The following is an 18,691-nucleotide window of genomic DNA, read 5'->3' as shown; positions in this document are numbered from 1 at the left end:
AATGTTCTAGAGTATATTACAAATGTATATATATATTTTTTTGAGACAGAGTTTTGCTCTTGTTGCCCAGGCTGGAGTGCAGTGGTACAATCTTGGCTCACTGCAACCTCTACCTCCCAGGTTGAAGCAATTCTTCTGCCTCAGCCTCCCAAGTGGTTGGGACTATAGGCGTGGGCCACTATGCCCAACTAATTTTTGTGTTTTTAGTAGAGACAGGGTTTCACCATGTTGACCAGGATGGTCTCAATCTCTTGACCTCATGATTTGCCTGCTGGGATTACAGGCATGAGCCACCGCACTCAGCACAAATATTTTTAAAAGTAAAAAACAAAGTTGGTTTTAGCCTACTTAAAACTGACTTTACTATTCATTAATGGCTTGTTCTCCACAGTTTGAAAACTTGTGGCCTGGTGTGTCTTAGCTCTCCATTAGGCTGGTGCAAAAGTAATTGCGGTTTTGCCATTAAATGGCTATTGCTTTTGCACCAGCCTAATAACTGTATCCCAGCCTCTGTCACTCTATAGAGTCTGGCCTTCAACAAGCCACAAAACAATGTCTCCCAGCTTTCTCCCCTGAAAAACAGAGTGATCAGATGAATGCGAAGGTCCTTTCCATATCCAAAATATTATACCTGTAAGTATAAATTCTCATTTTAAAATGTCTTAAAGTAAAAGAAAAGTGATAAAGCAGGAATTGCAAATTATATGCATGTCTTTTAGGCCAACTCTATGTTTTATAAGCATCAAATGGGCACTTTTAATCTTTCTTGTTTAAAATAAATAAATAAAATGAAGGGGGAGGTGGTCCAGGGCACAAAAAATAATAATGAAATAAATAAATAAAATGAAAAGTAATGGTTATCCGGCAAAATACATAAATCACATTTCTCTCTGAGTTCCTGATTCAAGATCTCTGTGGAAGAAGCAAAATAACGAGCATTCCTAAACAATACAAATGATACTTCCAGTTTTGGCACTTGTCTGCCCTACTCCCACTGGTCATTTGATGTTTGCTGGGCACCTACTGTGGGCGAGGGCCTATGCTGAGGGTGAGCCTAGTGGTGTCTCACTTCTTATAGCTTGGGTCAGGAGATGGAAATCAGCTACCCCATCCCAGAATCTTTTTGCTTTCCCGGTCCCAAGGTGGTGCTATGGGAAGAGTGTGTATAAGGTCTAATTGGGATAGACCCAGGGTGAATCTTGCTGCTTCTCAACAGCTATAGACCCCTAGGTAAGTTATCTAGCCACCATCCTCACAGTATTCTCAGATGAAAATAGGGGTAACACCCCATCTCATAGGACATTAAAAGGATTATATAGGGAATGTAGCTATCATCTTGGGCCTGGAATTCTGCAAAGCATATGAAGGTGCACTTGGAACTTTCTTCCCATTTTTCATATTTGCTCTGTCACCCCTCCACCCAGCCCCACTTTCTGCAACCAATTGTATTATAAGCCCCTCCCAAACACCTAATGCATCCTCCCACTCATGTAATTTGTTTACCTTATTTTCTATTTATTTATTTATTTATTTACAGGTGGGATCTCACTCTGTCACTCAGGCTGGAGTACAGTTGCACAATCTCAGACCACTGCAATCTCTGCCTCCTGGGCTCAAGTGATCCTCCCACCTCAGCCTCCTGAGTAGCTGGGACTATAGGCACACACCACCATGCCCAGCTAATTTTTTGCAGAAACAGGGTTTTTCCATGTTGCCATGTTGCCCAGGCTTGTGTTGAGCTCAAGTGATCTACCTGCCTCAGCTTCCCAAAGTACTGGGATTGCAGGTGTGAGCCACCATGCTCGGCCTTATTTTCTAAGAACTCATGAACGTGAGTGACTTTGGGGACACATCACTTTGTATGCCTTCTCTCCCATTCCAACAGCTCCATGGAGATAAACCTCATTGACATGGAACCTCAGAGGCAGCTTGCAGAAGGAAAAATATAGATGGCAACACTCTCTAAAAGGTTCAGTTCCAGTCCCCTGGCTTTGTTTCAGTGGGGCTGCTTTTAGGGTGATTGAATAACTAGCAGCAATGACAGCATCTAAATCAGATGTTGTGCGACTGTCAGAACAGCATGGGGAAACTGCCACCTGGTCCCACCCTTAACATGTGGGGATTATGGGTGTTAATGGGATTACAATTCAAGGTGAGATTTTGGGTGTGGACATGGCCAAATCATATCAGAAGCCTCAGGTCTTTTCTTAAACCTAGTTAATCTGAAGTCTGTCCCCTTCCTTCTCTAACCCTCACACATGACTAACAAACCTAGAGCAATTCCTCCAAATCTCCATAAGTACTTTTCTGCCTCAGTTATTTAAACTAGATAGCATAGGGTAGAGAGTAAATGCCAATGCTCAAGGACCATGTGAATCTTAACTGGACCCTCCTAGAGACAACACGTACTGAAGCTGGGAGAACCATGTGGTTTATTTCGAAAAAATGGAGACACTTTTGAGACTGAAAGGGCCCTATTAACAATTATTCCAGGACAACAGGTATCAACTCGGTGTGTCCTGGCAACCTGGAACATAGGTTTAAGTTAAGTATAACGTAAAGAGAGGCTTGTAATGAAAAGACTCAGGCTGAATGCTAACCAGTGGGGAAAACATTGGGGGCAGTAGTTCCTTGGTGTCCCTCAATCCTCTCCACTAAGCAGTGACATGGGCTTAAATCCAGGGCCTACTTTCCCTAAGCTCAGGGAGGCACTGCCTGACAGTGGGCTGTGTGGGTGGGGGATGGTTACTCTAGCAACGATCACAGAGATCCCTTGGGAATTGTTACCAGGGTGAGCTCACCAGCCAGGGGAATACCCCAGAAAGAGCCGCCAGTGGGAGGAGGGCCAGCCTCACTGGTGATTGGAGTCCAGCAGTCCCACTGATTGGGAATGCTGAGCCAAGCCCATGTCGTGCCTCGCTGATGCATGGCTGGGCTGAAGAAAGAGCTCTTTGAATTGTTCATAGAAAAGAGTGGTGCCCAAAAGACCAGTGCTCAAGAATGAGGCTGCCTCCAGCACAGCGCTTGGCAGGACACCAGGGCTGAAAGGTACAGCAGAGGCCTCCCAGAATCGCTTCTCAGAGTACGGATTTGCATCACAGATTGGCCACTGCAAATACAGTTGGGAACTCACAGATTTTTTTCTGTGTGTTTGTGGTTCACTGCTGATGGATTCATGTCAGAAGGCACCCAAACCTTGGCCCAGCCTTCATGTGAAGGGAAAACCCAGACCTGCGTAAGCAGCAGGTACCTGCTACAAGAGAAGCAAGGTCATGCCTCCTGGGCTTTGTCAGAGGCTCCTTGCTTCCTGGAATCCAGCTGTACAACCAGGAGCCAGAGGTCTTGGTGGCCAGATGCTGTTCTAATCCTGGTTCCATGGCCTCCCAACTGAGTCAATGAGGTTATGATGATAAAATGTAATGTACTGTATACCCAGCACTGCCCTAAGCACTTTGTGTTTCTTATCTCACTTGCTCTTTGCAGAAACTCTTGGTACTATTGCTAGCCTCAATTTCTAGAGAAGAAAACTGAGGCCCAAGATAGAGAGTTGGTCTGCCAAGGTCAGGACCTGCACCTGGCTGTGTGAGGCTGGAAACTGAGCACTGGATCCTTATCCTACACTGCCTGTTTCGTTGAGTTGTAAAAGGGGGAATACATGTAGCACCTCCTCCCTAGGGTGTTGCCATATTCAAGTAGGATAATCCCTTTACAGCACTGGCACGGTGGCTGCATGCAAAACAGTGGGAGCTACTGTCAGTTTGACTAGTTCTGGCCTCTCCGAGGCCTTGCTACTCTCTGTTTCTTCTCAGCAGCCTTCAGACAATTTTCTTTCTTTTTAAATTTTTTTTGAGATACAGTCTCATTCTGTTGCTCAGGCTGGAGTGCAGTGGCACAATCCCAGCTGACTATAACCTCTGCCTCCCAGGTTCAAGGAATTCTCCTGCCTCAGCCTCCTGACTAGCTGGGATTACAGGTGCCTGATACCACACCTGGCTAATTTTTGTATTTTTCATAGAGACTGGATTTCACCATGTTGGCCAGGCTGGTCTCAAACTCCTGACCTCAAGTGATGTACCTGTACAGTCTCTGAAAGTGCTGGGATTAAAGGTGTGAGCCACTGCGCCTGGCCTATTAAGACAATTTTCTGATTGAACTTCACAAGACTTTCAGCTTCTTGGGTTGGGACACACTGTCAATTTATCGTGTACGTAGAGAACAGTGGGCAGCAAAGATCAAAACCCTTAGGGGAGAGGGGCAAGAGAGAGGATATGAGTGGGGATACCCTGCTCCCCTGAACAGTATTCCAGAATTCCTTCACCGATTGAAGTTCAAGTTTGGTCCTCTGAGCAAAAAGTTTAGAAAAGTTCCTTTATGTGTTTATTTAACTATAGAATAAACAACTCTATAGCAATAACAACAAAGTGAACCTCCTGGGTTTTTTTTTTTTTTTTTTTATCTTTTTGGTTCTTGTGTACACATGGAAAAACAACACAAAACAAAACCAGATGAACTAAAACCAGTTCTCTGTACAAGGCTCCCATATGTAAGAAAAGGAAAGAGTTTTCCTTCTTGGGCAGGGTTAGATCTGTGTGGTGTTGGTGGAGGGCAGGTGAGGGAGAATGATTCCAATATCCTGTTCTAAAGCTCCAATTCCCCTCCAATTCCAAAGCTCAGTTACCCAAGAGAAGCTCCAGGGAAATTTGCTCCCTGTATACCAAGGGAATTCTCGAATCTCCCCTCAAGGTAGAAATTGTCAAGGATGCACCCAGTCACTTGGTGGGGAGAAGCTGCTACTCACGAAGAATGCGCATGGTAGATTTCCAACCTGGAACCTATGCGTGGGGAGGCTCTGGGACTCCTTTCTTTATTCCTTTTCCAGTCCCATTACACTCAGATGCATGTTGCCTGGTCAGCTGCAGGCCCACGGACCGTATCTACTTACATTTACCGACCGTGTTTTAATTGCTCTAGTCTGGATGTCAGCATTCCAGGACCACTGATGGAGGGTTACAGCAGAGGGGGCTGGGTCAAGTGGATGGCTTCCAGGAACACCCCAGGAGACCTGCAGGGAGCTGGCTCTACTAGAGTCTGGGCACAGCAGCTCTTCCAAACTGCAGACCTACTCCCTCCCTTTAGTATTGTCCTGGCTCTATAGGCTTGAGGATTAAAGCAATGAAAAGAGTTCACAAGCCAGTGGCTCAAGACTTCTCTTGATGTTCCCCGACATCTCTGTTCAGAGGCATTAGCTGTCAGAGAGAATACTCCGCAAGATTTGAAGCTGTGGCACGGTTTGGTCGTCTGACCTTCTTTACTCCCATATTCGGGCTTTGCAATTGACAAGTAGAACGGGTTTGCCTTCCTCCAAAAATGTCCATGGAGAAGAGCAAAGAAGACTTAGGAACAATGAAGGGAAAGGGAAATAAAAGAAGGGAAAGCCAATACCAAAGAAACAGGTTACGAAATTTTCCAAGGAAGGTTGATCTGAATTTAAAAAAAAAATCACAAGTTTTGTTTTTAGAGCAGAAAATGTATCTGTGTGTGTGTGTGTGTGTGTTTGTGTGTGTGTGTGTATTACAGCCTCACTTAGAAATGCCACAGGGGGCTGGGCACAGTGGCTCACACCTGTAATCCCAGCACTTTGAGAGGCCAAGGGAGGTGGATCACCTGAGGTCAGGAGTTCCAGACCAACCTAGCCAACATAGCAAAATGTCATCCTTACTAAAAATACAAAACTAGCCAGGCATGATGGTGTGCACCTGTAATCCCAGCTACTTGAGAGGTTGAGGCAGGAGAATCATTTGAACTCGAGAGACAGAGGTTACAGTGAGCTGAGATTGCACCATTGCACTCAATCCTGGGCAACAAGAGTGAAACTCTGCCTTAAAAAAAAAAAGAGAAAGAAATGCCACAGGGAATTTTGCTTTTTGCTTTTTTTGAGTTCCCCAATTTCCCTTTCACTCTGCCCACTCCCGTTCAAGAGAAAGCTTCAGTTTGGTTTAGACAAATGCAACACAAGAAGTACAACACAGCCGTATTACATTAACTTTCATAGCCAGGCAGATGGAACTTAACACTTCTGGTGAGAAGGACTTTGTGGGGTGAGATTCTTGGATGGCTGTCCCAGGGAACTCCAGGGAGAAAGATCTGCTTCACCTGAGACTGGTGGAAAGCACCTGTGCTAAAAACTCGCTTTCAACGAAGAAAGTTGGGATTTGGCTAAGAGATAAGCATGGGCACATTTGACCCTTTTGTGTCCTTCATTTGGACATAGCTAGACAGGAAGGGAGAAGGGTGACCTCAAAGTGATAAGGACTATTTTCTTTAGAACTAGAGAACCCAAAGATCTTTCTGTTTTGTTTCTGCCTGGAAGACAAATAGAGCTCATTCCAGTTCTGTCAAAGGTCACCAAATCCCCTGCAGTCTTGTTGTAGCAACTGTTTCTGTGAACTTGCTTCACTGGAAGAAAACATACCATTTAGTAATGACCAAAGACACCTGGGGTTGTTTTCTGCTTCTTGCTGTTCATTGTTTTTATTTTGCAGGAGCGGATGATGTTCAGTTTAGAGTCCGATTTCCCTGGTGCCAAAAGCAAATCCTAGTACCTCCTGTTGCTGGCTCAACTGTCCCCAGCCATCTCAAGTGATCCATTTGGAACACAGAGAACAGAGCAACGGACTTCCCCTTCCCCTGGGTGGGTGCTGATAGAGTTCTTTCCCAGATCACACACAGTGTCTGAGACTCTGCCATGGAGGGATCCCCTCTGTTAGGACTTTCTCCTTTCCAGTCCCCAACCCAAATTTCTTCACCACGTAGCAAGAATTTGTTCCTAGGACACATGGTGCTTTGCAGTCTGCACAGCTGAAATGGTTAGTCACAGATGGTTTGTCATTTTAAATATACCTGTGCCCCACCCAGATTCCACTCATTAGTAATTATCCTACTCCTAAAACCTGGCAATTGGGAGGAAGGAGAGAAGAGGGGTGGGGATTCAAAAGAGCAGCTGCAGGGCTCAGATCTGCTGTCCCCTGTCTGCTAATAATAACTCCCGTTTTAGCCAGCACTCACTCTGCCAGGTATGTGCTAAGCACTTCTCTTTTGTCGCCTCTAATCAGGGTGACAGCTCTGGAAGCTGCAGGTGATTCCTATTTTGATGATAAGAGATGGAGGAATTTGCCTAAACTCACAAAGCCAGTAAGCACTGAAAGCAGGTCTGAACTTCCTTCTGATTCTCAAGCACTGCGCTTTTCATCCTCATGCTGTACTGCTGCTTCAAGCTGATGAATTTAGCAAGAGTGGGTACCAGGAAATGCCAGTGAGACAGGAAGGGAACAACTGCCAAAATGCAAAACTAAAAGGGGTTGAAACCTGAGAGTTGGCAGTCCACTACCACAAAACCACGGGCTGTGTGGAAGTGTTCATGGGACACTGAGATGTGTCACTAATAGCGAACTCTGCATGCTTACTTAGAGCATAAAAAGATAGCACCCTTGGCCATTGCCTGACATGAACTGTTTGAAAATTGCAGAGGTGTGGAGAGCCATGGATAGGTTTTAGAATTTATTCTAATATAATTTCTGTGCTGAAGCCTGCTTGATAAAAAAGCTGATATTGCTTAAGTTATATGTAAATGTAAACTGGTCTTCTTTCAAGATGTTTGGAATAGAATGAATGCCCTTCCCCTGGTTACCTCCCAATACCTACACCCAAACGAGCCCCAGTAAGGCTTCTTTATCCTTCCTCACTCAGCTTCCTACACTGCTGCTGAGACCTGCGTGTCTCTGGATGATAGTGAGGCAAACCACTGTGATTAAGCACCAACACCAAGACATGGCACCAAGCTATCTTCTTCCTCACCACACAGCCAGGCGGGCTGCTTGGTGGGTTTGGGGTCACCCTCTCCATCTGTCTCTCCCTGATAGTTACATTTCTCTTCCATCACTGTGTGTTTGGCAGTGGATGAACCCGGAGCATTACATACATTTTTTAAAAAATTTATCTTTTTCTCTTTGATCTGAATGGGTAGATGAAAATTACATACATTTTTTTTTTTTTTTTTTTTTGAGACGGAGTTTCACTCTTGTTACCCAGGCTGGAGTGCAATGGCGCGATCTCGGCTCACCGCAACCTCCGCCTCCTGGGTTCAGGCAATTCTCCTGCCTCAGCCTCCTGAGTAACTGGGATTACAGGCACGCGCCACCATGCCCAGCTAATTTTTTGTATTTTTAGTAGAGACGGGGTTTCACCATGTTGACCAGGATGGTTTCAATCTCTTGATCTCATGATCGACCAGCCTTGGCCTCCCAAAGTGCTGGGATTACAGGCTTGAGCCACTGCGCCCGGCATAAATTACATACATTTTTAAGGGAGCACTTACTATATGCCAGGCATTGTTCTAAGTCCCGTGCACGTCTTAACTCTTTTGTCCTCATCAAATGGCACAAAGTGGGTAGTACTGCTATCTCCATTTATAGATGGTAAAAATTGGGGCCCACAGAAGTTAAGTACTTGCCCATGTTATGCAGCTGATAAGTAGAAATCTAGGCTGCTTAATCCTTCGCTTCTCTGCTGTAGTGGTGCTAGCATGAGTCCAAATGTTCATTCAAACATCTCTTCCCGGGCATGCTGGCCCTAGCCATGACTGGGTTGCCACTGCTGTAACTGGCTTTTGGCTGCAACTCTGAAATTATATCAGGTTCTCAGGTGAGCATGTTGCTATTTTAGGTGGTCAAGGACAACATCGCAGAGTGCTGTTGATGTTCTCCATAGGGTGACTCTGAGCGATTCACCTTTCTCTGGGACACCTTTTTCACTTGCTTTGTATCTGGGCACTGTGACTCAGTTTCTAAGGTTATCAACTACGAGTGCTAGATACCTTTGGTGGTGTCATTGCCTATTCATAGAACATGCAGTCAGCCCTCCTGGAAAGGGACACAGCAGAACACCGTAAGAGGAGCAGTATTTGGGGTCACTCCCCAAATGACCCCATAGGAACATGCCAATTCTAGAGCTTAAGAGGGACCATGGAGGGAGTGACGATAATCATAAGCCCTTACAATATGCCATCTCTGGTCTAAGCACATTCTGGGAACTACCTCATTTAATCCTCCCCTCAACCAGCTGATGCAGATCCTATTATTATCCCCCGTTGGCAGATGAAGAAAATGAGGCACAGAGAGGGGACATGATTTCCCACAATCATAAGGCTCATAAACAGGAGATCCAGGATTCCAACACAGCCAGCAGCTTCAAAGACTGAGCTCAAACATGGTGCTACAACTGACAGCTGAACCCATGTCCTTCCCTGTGCTTTATTTCAGGGAGATGAGAACTTTCAGCTGTCTTATTGCCATATCACTTTCAGCCTTGAAGGAGCCCTTAGAAACAAAGTGAAAAGAAAACCTGGCCTGAAACAACTGCTGAGTCCCAATTAGGGAACAAGGTTGGGAGGAAAGAGGGTAGGGGCAGGATCTGACCAGGTTGTAATTCAGTAACTGATGACTAACTGATCACTGAGAGAAAGAAGCAGGAATAGCCACAGTCAACATTCATGGCAGAAGGAGAATCCAGGGTCTGTTGCTTGATCTTCTTGTTCTGGAAACAAGATTTCAGCCCTGTTCATCCTTTGGCTCCCACACTGACCCTACTGGACTCTCCTTCTTGCCACCTGTTGCTGCTGGTTGCTCACCCCCATTTCTAAGACACTGACAGGAAGGGTGTCTCTCAACAGCATAGGTTTCATTTTAGCATCCAAGAAACTGGACATCACCACTCTGATTGCTGTTAATTATAACATTACTACTTTCTTTTGGATGAAGTTTAAAAAGTTATGCAGAGGTCAGGCACGGCCAGGCGCAGTGGCTCATGACTGTAATCCCAGCACTTTGGGAGACAGAGGCGGGTGGATCACCTGATGTCAATACTAGCCTGGGCAACATGGCAAAACCCTGTCTCTACTAAAAATACAAAAAATTAGCTGGGTGTAGTGGCGGGCGCCTGTAATCCCAGCTACTCGGGAAGCTGAGGCAGGAGAATCGCTTGAACCTGAGAGGCAGAGGTTGCAGTGAGCTGAGATCATGCCACTGCACTCCAGCCTGGGGAAGACAGTGAGACTCCATGTCAAAAAAAGTTATGCAAAGATATTTGCAAATATTGTATCTGATAAGGGATTGCTATTCATAATACATAATGCATGAGGAACTACAACTCAACAACAAAAAATCTGATTAAAAAATGGGCAACGTATCCTGCACACTTACCCCTGAACTTAAAATAGAAGATGGAAATTTTTAAAAAAGGGTGTGGTGGCATATGCCTGTAGTCCCAGCTGCTCGGGAGGCCAAGGTGGGAGGATCACTTGAGCCCAGGAATTCAAGGTTGTAGTGATCTATGATCATGCCATTGCACTCCACCCTGGGGGACAAAGTAAGACCCCATCTCTGACAAAAAAAAATGGGCAAAGAATTTTAATAGACATTTCTTCAAAGAAGATATACAAATGGCCAAAAAGCACATGAAAAGATGTTTAACATCGCTAGTCACCAGGGAAGTGCAAATCAAAACTGCAAAATCCATTAGGATGAATGTTATCAAAAAATAACAAGTATTGGCACAGATGTGGAGAAAGGGAAACCCTGTGCATTGCTGGTGCAAATGCCCCCTGCTACAGCCACTGGGGGAAACAGTTTGGCTGTTCTTCAAAAAGGTAAACAGAATTACCATATGCTTCAGCAATTCCGCTTCTAGATATATATCCAAAAGCACTGAAAGCAGGTGGCCAGGTACAGTGGTTCATGCCTGTAATCCCAGCACTTTGGGAGGCTGAGGTGGATGGATCGCCTGAGTCTGGGAGTTCAAGACCAGCCCAACCAACATGGAGAAACCCCAACTGTACTAAAAATACAAAATTAGCCAGACGTGGTGATGCGTGCCCTTAATCCCAGCTACTCAGGAGGCTGAGGCAGGAGAATTCCTTGAACCTGGGAGGCAGAGGTTGTGGTGAGCTGAGATCACATCATTGCACTCCAGCCTGGGAAACAAAAGTGAAACTTCATCTCAACAGAAAAGAAAGCCAGTATTCAGAAATTGTACATCTGTGTTCATAGCAACATTATTCACAATAGCCTCAAGATTATTGGGAAACAACCCAAATGTCCATCAATAGATAAATGGATTGACCAAGTGTGCTATACACATGGAACGGAATATTATTTGGCCCTAAACATGAATGAAGTACTGATACATGCAACAACATGGATGAACGTCAAAAACATGCTAAAGCAAAATAAGGCAGCCACAGAAAGACAAGTTTTGCATGATTCCACTTGTATGAGGTACCTAGAAGAGGCACATTCGTAAAGACAGAAAGTAGAACAGACACCCAGGACCGGAGGGAAAGGAGAAATGGGAAGTTACGGTTTAATGGGCATAGAGTCTGTCAGGGAGAATGAACACATTTTGGAAATGGGCATAGAGTCTGTCAGGGAAAATGAACACATTTTGGAAATGGATAGTGGTTGCGCAAAGTTGTGAATATACTTAATGCCAATGGATTGTACACTTTAAAACTGATGAAAATGATAAATTATGAACATTTCACTATAGTTTTAAAAATCACCAAAAAATGTCACGTAGAAAGTTAAAAAGTTCTGTGGGGTAATCTTTTAGCAGTTCATAAGTCCATTCACGTTTGCCATGGCTACCCTACAGAGAGGCACACTATGTGAACACCACACTTGGCTTTCTGAGCTGGAACTACAAACTACCATTACTCTACTCCTTGGAGTTTCCCCAAACTGAATTTGCCCACACATGGTTGCTATTGGAACCTACCTGTTGCTACAGTATCACCGTGCTGTGTTACTAAGGAGTGGGACACGTTCTGACTTTCAAAGCATTTACACAGTGAATAATACCACTTTTGTGCTCCTTGTTATAAGGCCACATCTTCAAGTACTTCCGCATTAAAAAAAAAGTGAGCAAAGGATTTATTTGGCTAAAGTTTAAACTTCAATCATTATTTAGTCAGGGACAGAGCCAATTGTAGTGTTTAAATGGCATTATTATTTAGACAGGGACAGAGCCAAGTTTACAGAATTCTGGAAGGCAAGCTTAACCTCAGGGTACCTTAGCAGTGTTCTATGTGGCTGATCCTGAGGATTTAATTCAGAGCAAAATGGTCATCCATTTATAACAACCCAGGTTTTCTCTGTAAACTGGAAATATAAAGGTGGATAAGGCATAAGTCCTACTGTCTGTCATGAGGCTGAAAGTCGAATAGAGTAGAAATAATGTGAATAGGGTACAGTAAGTTTGAATCAGCACATGTTCAAAGTGCGTTGGGCTCAGGGTCAGGGGCAAGGTCGCAGAGATGAAATGGCATTTGAGTCACATCCTGAAGGAAGAATGGAGATTTCCTGGATGTCAAAACACAAAATGGACTTTATGTAGAAGGAACTGCATATGCAAAGCCTCAAAGCATGGCAGGATGGGACACGCAGAAAACCACGAGCAGCTGCGTGTGGGTGGAGCAAAGGCAAGTAGGAGAGTGGCAGACCCTGAAAGGTCTTAGAAAGAACTGAGATTTTGTCTCAGCTCAATGGGCAACTGCTGAAGGGTTTTAAGTGTGCAAGGGACCTGGAGGGGCATGATCAGGTTTCCATTTTGAGAAAGAAATTTAAAGTCTGGTGGATGGATTTGAAGCTTGGGACAAGGAGACCAGTTGGAAGATTGTCAGAGCAATCCAGGTGAGAGGTGAAGAAAGCCCAGATTCAAGATTCAAGAGCTATTTCAGAGGCAGCAGAGACAAGAATTCTAACTATTTTACTAGATTGAAGTTCAAAATGAGGTCACTGTTCTTTCACCTTGGAATTATAGCAAGGTGAAGCTCAGAGAGCTGAAGGGCAGGTGGTTCCCCCTGTACCCACTTCTTGTGGCCGAGCCGCAGGAGCCTCAGCCTTGTCATACGAATGGGGCCTGTGGCTGCTTTCTCTCTCTCCTTCCTCTTCTCTAGGGCACCTTACTCAGCCTTCCTAAACCATTTGAAAACTTGGCCTTTTAATTTACTGCCATTTTATTTTTATTTTATTTTTTGTCTCAGTTTTATGAATACTTCAAAAACCAGGAAAGTATAAGATAGTAAAGAATGTTCCTCTCACCCACTCTGCACCCACCCATTTCCCACCCCAACCTGCAAAACGTAACCACTGGCTGGGCCTGGTGGCTCACACCTGTAATCCTAGCATCTTGAGAGGCAAGATGAGCAGATCACTTTAGCCCAGGAATTCAAGACCAACCTGGGTAACATATGGAAACTCCATCTCTACAAAAATACCCAAATTAGCTGGACATGGTGGTACATGCCTGTAGTCCCAGATACTTGGGAGACTGAGGTGGGCAGATCTGTTACTAGTTTCTTTTTTCTTTTTCTTTTTCTTTTCTTTTCTTCTTTTTTTTTTTTTTTTTTTTGAGATGGAGTCTTGCTCTATCGCCCAGGCTGGAGTGCAGTGTGCCATCTTGGCTCACTGCAGCCTCCTCCTCTCGGGTTCAAGCAATTCTCTGCCTCAGTCTCCCGAGTAACTGGGATTACAGCTACCATGCCAGACTAATTTGTGTATTTTAAAAAGTAGAGACGAGGTTTCACCGTCTTGACCAGGCTGGTCTTGCACTCCTAACCCTGTGATCCACCTACCTCGGCCTCCCAAAGTGCTGGGATTATAGGTGTAAGCCACTGCACCCAACTGTTACTAGTTTCTTATGTATTCTTCCAGGGATTTGTGTAAGCCTATCGTCAAGCAAATGTGATTTTATGTTCTTCTTTTCCCCCTTTTATTTCTATTCCTTCTTGGGAGCATGGGTCCTGCTTAAGATAAGTTTAGGGAGCCCCAATGGAATTCTTTCAGACCTAAGGAGTCAGTCCTGGTTACTATTGTCCATTACTGAGCCCTTTTCCTCTGCAATACCTTGCAATATAAGGGCCCCAAACAAAAAGCCTTTCAGTGGGGCAAGGCCTGATTGCCTCAGGAGGCCCCACAATGCCAAGGCCCCCATCTACTCCTGGACCTACTGAAGTAACTGAGGCACCCATGCTGGCTTGCACCAGGCAGTGTGGGTGAGACCCCTGAACGCAGTGAAAATGCAGGCATCACTGAGGATAGAGTGCCTGTGCTGTGCTAGTATGGGACTCCACAGCCAAGAGGGCCTACATTCTCAGGGATGATTCTTCCATTACATTGAGCCACTTTCCTCAGGTGCAGCCATGGGGGAAGAGGGCTGGGCATAAGGGACCAGCTGCATGCTGCTCCTGGAGTTCGCTCTCCAGGACAGTCCTCAACCTTGGGCCTCTTCAGAAGCATTGCTCTTCTTTCTTGCCAGCCGGTCTCAGCCCAACCCACCCAAGTCTGCACCCTCTGAGTACCGCAGATATTACATTACTTTGAAATAAAAGGAGAGACTCTAGGTCTCACTGCTTCCTTCCAGAAGCTTCTTTTGTCTCTTGCAAACATAGGTGGCTTTGGGAGGAGTGGCAGCACACTTCATATACCAACAGCATCTTAGCCCAGAGGTCTTGGGGACACAGATAGGGTCTTCATCTCACATGATCGGGGCTGAGCTCTTTTTGGTGAGTAAAGTGGATTGAATAAAGGAGGAGGGCTGAAAGGAATTTGAGACTAGTCTGGGCAACAAAGCAAGACCCCATCTCTACAAAAAATATAATAAGGTTGGGTTTGACCAGGAATTTGAGACTTGCCCAGGCAACATGGCAAAACCCCATCTCTACAAAAATACAAAAATTAGCCAGGCCTGGTGGTGCATGCCTGTAGTCCCAGCTACTCAGGAGACTGAGGTGGGAGGATCACCTGTGCCTGGGAGGTCCAGGTTGCAGTGAGCTGTGATTGCACCACTGCATTCCAGCCTGGGTGACAGAGTGAGACCCTGTCTCAAAAAATTAAAATAAAATAAAATAATAAAAGAAAAAAAAACAGAGACCCATAGAGATCAAGTAACTTACTTTTAATCACTGTTACTTTTAAGGAAATCAATTTGACTACTAAGGCATAATGTCACAATGGCTTAGGCAAGATAGAAAGAGTTTGTCTCTCATGGTAGTCTCATCATGAGTAGTCCAGGGCTGATAAGACAGCTGAGTCTTGTTGGGGACCCAGGTTCCTTCTTTCTTGTTGCTCCAATACCCTAGTCCACCTTGTTAAAGGTGGAGCAATGCCACCTCTGCATTCCAGTGGGAGGAATGAGAGGAAGTAGAAGACACACCCTTCCCCTTTAAGGGCATAACCGTGAAGTTGGGCTCATATTTCACTGGCCAGAACATGGTCCCATGGCCATACCCAGTTGCAAAAGAATCTGGGAAATGTAGTCTGACCAGAAGGCCACTCATACAGCTAAACTTCAGGGAAGAGAGGGAGAATGGATACTGGAAAACAAATAGGAATCTCTGTCACAGTCAGAAGTAGAACTGGGATTCAAACCCAACACTTTGACTTCAAAGCCAGAACGCTCTTTTTTTTAGGGGCCTTTATCTCCCCAGAAGGCAGAACTCTTAACCATAATCTTCATTATGCTGTTTTCTAGAAGAATTAAATGAAGTCCACAGTTGGTAAGGTCTTTCTCTACAGTTTGATACTTCTTTTAATAATCTACTTTGAGCACATGAACACATGTATGCACATACATTTTTACTAAAGGGATAGATTGTAGCTGCCCTTGCCACAATATTACAACTCTTACTGTGAAAGTTGCTCGATATTGATGGGGAATCAAGTAATGTTTCCTTTTTTTTTTTTTTTTTTTTTTGCCTTATGACAGGGTTTTACTCTGTCACCTAGGCTGGAATGCACTGGTACAATCCTGGCTCATTGCAGTCTTGACCTGCTGGACTCAAGAGATGCTCCCACCCCACCCTTCTGAGTAGCTGGGACTACAGGTGTAGTCAAAAAATAGAAATCAATTTAAAAAAATTGATTTGTAGAGGTGGGGGTCTCTTACTATGTTACCCAGGCTGGTCTCAAACTCCTGGGCTCAAGTGATCCTCCTGCTTTCCTTCCCAAACTGCTAGGATTACAGACATAAGCCACTGCCTTTCATTCTCTCCTTCTAGACTTTCAATTTTTAGTATTTTTTTGTGTGTATGCCTTTCTTTTTCTTCTCTTTATTCTTCTCTCCTTCCTCCTCATGCCTCATGCTTTATGATGCTTGGTATATTATGCTATCATCAGTTTTATGATTTTTTTTCTGCATCAGATTATAGAGTTGGGCTTGGAAATAACTCCCCATCAATGAAACTTTCTCTTCTTTCATTAGCAAGTGGGGCAAACCAGGGTAACATTTTGTTCTTTTTCTTTCTTTCTTTTTTTTGTTTGAGACATAGTCTCTCCCTGTCACCCAGTCTGGAGTGCAGTGATGTGATCTCAGCTGGCTGCAACCTCTGCCTTCTGGGTTCAAGTGATTCTCCTGCCTCAGCTTCTCGAATAGCTGGGATTACAGGCATGCACCGCCATGCCCAGCTAATTTTTGTATCTTTAGTAAGACAGGGTTTCACCACGTTGGCCAAGCTGCTCTTGAACTCCTGACCTCATGAACCACCTGCCTCATCCCCTACAAAGTGCTGGGATTACAGGTGTGAGCCACCATGCCTGGCCAGGGTAACCTTTAAGAATACTTAGAAGCCCAGAAATAAACCCAAACATATGGTCAATTAATTTTTGACAAAGGCAACAAGAAGACACCTGGGAAAACAACAGTGTCTTTTAATAAATGGTATGAGAAAACTGGATTTCCACAGGTAAAAGAATACAATTATGGGCCAGTAATGGTGGTTCACACCTGTTATCCCAGCACTTTGGGAGGCCAAGGCAGGCAGATCATGAGGTCAGGAGTTAAAGAACAGCCTGACCAACATGGGGAAACCCTGTTTCTACTAAAAATACAAAAATTAGCCAGGTGTATGTCACTCACCTGTAGTCCCAGCTACTCAGTAGGCTGAGGCAGGAAAATCACTTGAACCTGGGAGGCGGAGGTTGTGGTGAGCCAAGATCATGCCACTGCACTCTAGGCTGGGCAACAAAGCTAGACTCTGTCAAAAAAAAAAAAAAAAAAAAAAAAAAAAAGAATAAAATTAGATCCTTATCTTATACCACATGCAAAAATCAACTCAAAATGCATAGAAGACCTAAGCATAAGACCAGAAACAATAAAAGTCCTAGAAAAAAACACAGGGGAAAAGCTCCTTGACATTGGCCTTGGCAATGATTTTTCTGGCATATCATACCAAAAGCTCAGGCTACAAAAGTAAAAATAAGTGGGACTACATCACACTAAAAAGCTTCTGCACAGCAAAGGAAACAATCCCCACAACGAAAAGGCAACCTACAGACTGGGAAATAAATATTTACAAACCATATATCTGTTAAGTGCTTGCTATACAAAACTTACAAAGAACTCATATAACTCAATAACAAGAAAACATATAACCCAATTTAAAAAATGGTCAAAGGACCTGAATAGATATTTCTTCAAAGAAGACATAAAAATGGCCAACAGGTATACAAAAAGATTCTTAACATCAAAACCCCTATCAAATGTCACCTCACACCCATGGATAGCTAAGGATATGTGTTGGCCAGGGTGTGGAGACAAGGGAACCTTATGATATTGGTGTGAATGTAGGTTGGTGTAGCCATTGTGGGAAACAATATGGAGGTTCCCAAGGAAATTAAGAATAGAACCACTGTAGGATCCAACAATCCCTGAGTTTATACCCAAAGGAAATGAAATCACCACCTTGTAAAGATATCTGCGCTCCTATGTTCTTTGTGATGTTATTCAAAATAGCCAAGATATGGAAGCTAACTAGGTGCCCATTAGTGGATGAATGGATTAACAAACTGTGGTGCATATATACAATGAAATGTGATTCAACCTCAGAAACGGAGGAGATTCTGCCACTTGCCACAACATGGATGAAACTAGAGGCCATTAAGCTAAGTGAAGTTAGTCAGACATATAAAGAAAAATATTATGAAGTCTCACTTATATGTGGACTTTAAAGAAAAAAGTCAAACTACAGTAAAAGAGAATAAAACAGTGGTTACCAGGGACAGGTAGAGGGGCAAAGAGGGGAGCTGCAGGTCAAAGAATACAAGCAGCAGACAAGTAGGATGAGTGAGTCTGGAGATCCGATGTGCAGCATGAGTTCACAATAGTGCATGGCATTTGGGATTTTTGCTAAATGGTTATATTATAGCTGCTCTTGCTACCAAAAGGGGGGTAACTGTGTGATGATGGATATGTTTATTTGCCTCACTATAGTTACCATTTTACTGCTTAGATGCATCTCATAACATCATGCTGTGTACCTTAAATATACAAAATAACATTTGTTTCTTTTATTTTTTTAAAAGAATACATAGAAAATAGGAGAACATTTAAAATTAGCATACATCAAACATCGTGATTTTGCCACAAATTGATTATTTTCATTAAAAGACAATTTAATGTCATTTGTTCCCACATGTTGTATTTTAGGGCTGACATAGTAGAATGCTATCAAAATTGGGAAGTTTCATGATTCATGCATGTACAACTGCACTCAGGTACCTCTCTCTTCTCTCACCTCTATAAGGGCAGTTTTGTTTGAACCTCTCAAGACTGCAGACATGTTCTACAAAAGCAGTTTGAA

General features: G+C 44.0%; 1 protein-coding gene across 5 annotated transcripts in view; it reads left to right on the top strand.

Annotated features, from left to right (window-relative positions):
* The window catches only part of LOC118148341 (uncharacterized), a 111,353-nt gene that overhangs the window by 10,061 nt on the left and 82,601 nt on the right, over window positions 1-18,691 (top strand). For all 5 annotated transcript variants that reach the window (XR_013528175.1, XR_013528177.1, XR_013528176.1 and 2 more), the window contains one exon: window positions 1-18,691. This exon is cut by the window's left edge. The gene's annotated coding sequence lies outside the window, so the exon portion shown is untranslated.

Source organism: Callithrix jacchus, chromosome 16, assembly GCF_049354715.1.
Source record: "Callithrix jacchus isolate 240 chromosome 16, calJac240_pri, whole genome shotgun sequence".
Lineage (NCBI taxonomy): Eukaryota > Metazoa > Chordata > Mammalia > Primates > Cebidae > Callithrix > Callithrix jacchus.
Note: the sequence above shows the minus strand (reverse complement) of the source record. Positions and strands in the feature narration are given on the sequence as shown.